This window comes from Silene latifolia, unplaced genomic scaffold (genome assembly GCF_048544455.1).
Source record: "Silene latifolia isolate original U9 population unplaced genomic scaffold, ASM4854445v1 scaffold_70, whole genome shotgun sequence".
NCBI lineage: Eukaryota > Viridiplantae > Streptophyta > Magnoliopsida > Caryophyllales > Caryophyllaceae > Silene > Silene latifolia.
This window is the reverse complement of record NW_027413609.1, coordinates 2615003-2621002: the sequence shown is the minus strand read 5'-3', so window position 1 is coordinate 2621002 and position 6000 is coordinate 2615003.

The window sequence follows — 6000 nt, the reverse complement described above, 5'->3', positions numbered from 1 at the left end:
TAATGATAGTGAAAAATTCAAATTCACTATTTCTCCAAATTTCAAACGACGGCAATTAAAACCGTAATTTTCAAAAATGATAGTGAAAATTTCAAATTCACTATTTCTCCAAATTTCAAACGACGGCAACTAAAACCGTCATTTTCAAAATAATAGTGAAAATTCAAAATTCACTATTTCCTTCACATGTCAACGGCGGCAACATAAACCGTCACTTCAAACGTGATAGCGAAAATTCAAAATTCGCTATTTCCTCAGAAATTTAAACAAACGGCGATTAAAACCACCACTTCAAAAACGAGTAGTGAAGATTCAAAATTCACTATTCCTTCAAATGTCAACAGGGGGCTTCCTCGCGAAACCCACTTATTTCAAAAACAATAATAGTGAAATTCAAAATTCACTATTTCCACGGCGGCATCAAGAGTTCGTTATCTCTAAAATAAGCCCATCCAACGCGGCTATTCTCACGGTCTATCAACCGACCGCCCCATGGCTGGCGAGCCTTACAATGCATCGCGGCTGGCGAGCCCTCCTCATATACGCCCCATGGCTGGCGAGCCTTACAACGCATTGCGGCTGGCGAGCCCTCCTCATATATGCCCCATGGCCGGCGAGCCTTACAATGCATCGCGGCTGGTGAGCCCTCCTCATATACGCCCCATGGCTGGCGAGCCTTACAACGGATCGCGACTGGCGAGCCCTCCTCATATACGCCCCATGGCTGGCGAGCCTTACAACGCATCGCGGCTGGCGAGCCCTCCTCATATACACCTCATGGCTGGCAAGCCTTACAACGCGTCGTGGCTGGCGAGCCATACTCATGTACGCACCCCAGCTGGCGAGCCTTTGTCCGCAAACACGCGAGGACATATTCGAAGATGCCTCAGGTATGACTCCTTCTTATGGCTCGCGAGCCTTTGTACGTAGTCTAACTGACTTTAAACGACCCGCGCGGATAGTCGACAGACTCTAAATTGTTCCCGATGACAGGTCCTTGGCTCGTACCCTCGAGTCGCCTTGGCGTCGCCCTTCCCGACGGCAGGTCCTTGATTCGAATCCTTTCGAGCCGCCTTGACGTCGCTTGGGTCTCCAGGTTGTAATCTTCGATTGACCTGGGGGCTCTAATTTGACTTTTGCCCTGTCCAAGCCTCACTCAAAATGTGGGCTCTGTAGATACCCGGTATCTGCTGAGACTCCAACAAACACCCGATGATTATCGGACTACAACATGCTTTGGAATCACGGCGTTTGATCAACAGTTCGTATACAACTTTACGTCAAAAAACTTAAAACAATTTCGAAAATAAAACATTTCAAAACTTTTAAAAAGTACCTGGAGTGTTTAATGCATGACGACGGGGTCGCAATGACATTAACTAGAGTCAAAACCGACACCGGACCAAAAACTGACTCAAAATTCAAATCTCGACTCCAACAACGAGTCAAACCGAGTCAAACACAAAAAAAACCATTCAAATGCTTCCATGTTAAGATTTCCCGGATTCATGTATGGTCAAGTACCAAACATGTGCATACAAATCTTAGGATAGAACAAATCATGATTGCATTTGTGTGATAGTGACAAGACACCTCGAAGACGTGCTACATTGCTCGCATCTCTTTGAGCAACCCAGGTGGCCACGTCGCTCAAAACTCACACAACCACTCATTCTCCTATAAATACCCCTCAAATGCCACCATTTGAGAATTTACGTGAGTGTCCGCCCCCTCTTTTCTCCCTTAAAATTCTCGACTCGACTTCCTAAGTCACAATCCGACGCGTATTTACGACCTACCGATCGTAAATACAAGCCTTACACATTGTTTGGTACCGTCATCGTGCATTAAATCAATTGACCGACCACTACACCATCACTAAACTTAACAAAACACTCTTTTTACTTACTAAAATGGTTTTAAACCGAGTCTTTTCCGACCAAACGAGTTGATACACTTACGTCGGTTTCTCGCCATAAACCAAGCATGTAAGTATGAGGGTGTAAAAATCTTTCTTTTATCATGTCTTTACTGGTTTCATGACTACAATATGCTAAATCATGCATAACACGATCCAAATATAGGTTGGACGGGCCAAAACTGAGTTTTGGCCTGAGACAGAAGCCCCTTGTTATGCACAAAGGCTCGCGCCTCAATGGGGTGCCCAGGTCAGACTCAGCCGTATTTGTTCTCGTCTTTCCTCTTTAATTTATTTTCATATTTGTAATCGGTTTTCACCATTTCAAGTATTTTCAAACCCATTTTTATTTTATTTTACCAGTTTTAACCATAAAACATTTTTTCACCCTTGGTTCTTAATACCATGACGGTTTAATCCGTGTTTCGGTGATAATATTTGGTTAATTACATTTTAAGAGGTATTTTACAGCCTTTTATTTCATTTCTTTACATTTTGGAAGGTATTTTAAAGCCTTTCATCATTTCTTTACATTTTCAAAATAAATGTATTAGTCACCAACACAAAGTCATCCTTGGTTCTACATACCATGTCGGATTTTAACCCGAGTACGATGATGAGTATCGACTAATTATATTCAAATGAACTTAAAACAATTAGTTCATAATTACTTTCAAAACTATTCATGTCAAGCTTATAAAGTCGAACCCGGCATCGAATATCATCAAAACAATGATGATTATTCAAGTCTCGTTCCTCAAATCAACACAAATACGACCTAAACGGTCCTTTCAAACCAAAACGGGTCCAAATACCCATTTTCAATACGTTTTATATACGTTTTTCAATGGTCAGACGCGTCTTATACCGTTGACTGACCCGCGCCTAAACAAGCCATTTTCTTTTCCTATTTTCAAACCAGGGGAGACCCCTTACATCGCCAATAGGCTCGCGCCTCATCTGTCGCTGCGTGCGGTCTGCCCTTTCCAAAGATTAATCTAGGACGATCCCGACTCCGACTAACCCGGATATAGGACGGATCAGACGACTAACTTGCTCATTTAAAAACCGTATTTGAAAAACGTCTTATTAAGACAAATGGATCACGTTATGCACCAAAAACCTAATTTGGTAAATGGATGTTTAATTTCCGTCTTGCATGCAAATCAACCATAAATCCAACTCGATATCTTATACTTGATACTTGGATCAAATCAACCGACTTAGAAAGCTCTCACATGTTAGGTTTAAATTATTGGATGCGCATTCATGCATTTAAACCGTTTTATCAACTTTTGCATTCAACCAACCAAGATCGATCGGAGAGGCGCTACATCGGGCGGATTGGGTGTCCGATTAAAGGGCTTCCCAATACATACCTTCACCTCTTACTCGAAACTTTGGATAGTGTACGACCTTATCCAGGGCGCATTTATCATTCTAGAGATAGGATGCTAAAGAGGGACGATTCCTTATCTTTAGTACCTATGTCAAACACTGCTTTGTGCTTCGTTTGACCGAGGTATAAAGTGGATTCGAACGGGTTCTAAGCATCCCACAAATGCTTGGTGGCGACTCCGAACATCTCTAATCATTTAGAGACCCTTACCGAGACGAAACCGACCGATCTAAAACGATCCGGTCGAAGGCATTTTTACGCCGCCGAGCGTGGCTTTCAAAAGACCGCTATACGTCCGACAGATCGGCTCGGCGTATAGGTGGGCCCTTGTCCATAGTACCCACGTAATGTCATTTATGTACTAGTGCACAAATACAACTAATACAATCCAATCCAATTATAGTACCATCCTCCAAACTCCATTCGTAACCATTAACCGACTACACACCTAAGTGTGCAGCCCTGTCACGTTACCCATTTCAACAGGTAATCCTCACCACCAATGGGGGACCGCAATTTTGCGCACCTAAGCCCCGCTCATCGCAACGATCGAATAATCCATGTCCATTAATATGCGCATCCCCCTTGTGATAGGAACCACAAGTGCGTGAAGCCATTTCTGATGATGACTCCACTCAGCCGAGGGCGCACCTCGCGAACCACAAACAAACTAACCACCAAGCTCACAATACCAATATAAACATGCCAAATCCAAGGTAACGATCTCAACAATAAAAGTAATCATGCCAGTAAAATAATCACCATCTTACAGTTAATTACACAGTCAATTGAGTAGGGAAAACCCTACCTTATTACGAATCCGAAATCACAAGCAATCAGCGGAAGCTAGAACTGTTCCTCTACGAATCCTTTACCTAGCAATAATCACAAACATACCTTATGTCACAAACATGCCAAATAACCCCATTTTTCCCCAAATTAAGAATTAGGGCAAACCCTAAAAGACAACATACCAACTGATTACAAAGCACTAGAAACTTACCAACGAAATCGGGATAAAAGACGAAAGTGTAAACTCACGATCGATCAATTAGCCTTGAGAGTGAGTAGGGTGATTAGAGAGATGATGAACTTCGTTAGGTTTTGTAAAAGTGATTTGAAAACTGTTAAAACATAATTTATAATCTCTAATCACCTTAATCAAAACCGCGGAAATTAATCCCGTCAGACCAGATACTCGGTCGAGTACCTGGGGTAATCGGCCGAGTACGACCTACTCGGCCGATTATCTCACTACTCGGTCGAGTGCTCCTAGGCAGTAGCCTGACCAGAAGTCACACGACCATCTACTCGATCGAGTTCCCCTATTCGACCGAGTAGACTAGATTCCGAAAACCGTGGTATTACACTCTTCCTCTCTTCTCTATTTGATTTTATGTGAATACTTGTGTAAATAAGCAAAAGGGCATAAATCTGGTGTTAATAAGGTATTTATAGGCTTTTAATAAGGTATGTCAATCTTAGGTAAGAATATAATAATATAAATGAATTAGGAAACACGAAATTAGGAAACAAAATATGCGTGCTGTGGTTGCTCAATCAAGCAAGTGTCTCTGCTCGATCGAGCACACCTTGCTCAGTCGAGTTTCGTCTTTGCTCGGTCGAGTTGGCGATCGACAGCACTCTAAGAATTTTCCTTTCAAAACTTTGACTCTATAAGAGGGTTGCTCGATCTAGCATTGCCCATGCTCGATCTAGCATCCCTAGAAATCTCAGGTATTACAGTCGTGGTGTAGTGCTATGCCTCTCGCATCAGCTACCATCACACTGGCTTTTAATACAGATGAGTATACTATGTAACAAATACATTAAATAACACGAGCAGCACCCTTCCTGGCGGATATCACATACATGAAAAGATAAAGAACTAACGGGTTTGTAACGAGGTTTAATCAGAAAACTGATATTTTTAAGCCCTTGATAACATAAAGGTGATCAATGTTTTTAAATTGCACATGCCATCATATAAGACGTTGCACAAGTAAGATGACTTAGAATCGGCCCTGATCAATTGATATAGAATATAAAATGACCTACAGGTTATTTGAAAACGGTTAAGGTGAGTGGTCATTTGCATGTCGATAGCCATTGAAGGTGATGATTGTAATAATTATCAATATTCATTGCAAGAACCAATTACTACAAGTGATTTAATTTGAACTATCGTTTTTTTTTTACTTATTCCCCTACATTTGTGAAAGGTTGTGTAGTGTTAACTATGTTCTGTATACGTCTACGACCACAGCAGATGCGTCGCGTACGTTTCTACTACAAAGGCTCATGTTGTGTTCTGCTAAACGACTGGCCAAAATGGGGATAAGGCGTGGGGCAACAACTAAAGTACAAAGCTACACAACTACTATACATCCCACAATAAGCAGATGGGTTATGATCATTCATGGACATGAATGACCATTATACCCTTCTCATTTCTCACACCCATGTTCAATTTGTTTCAATATTAATAAATCCTCTCAAATTACTCACTCAAACAACCGTCCACTATTAGCTACCAACCACCACGTACAACCACCATACACCACCATGATGCGGGAGCACTTGAAGAAAATGAAAATGAAGTCTTAATTAGTCGAAATGTAACTCACATTTTTGAAGGTTTCAAAATGGGCTCAAGTATCATGAATATGATAACATGGAAGGA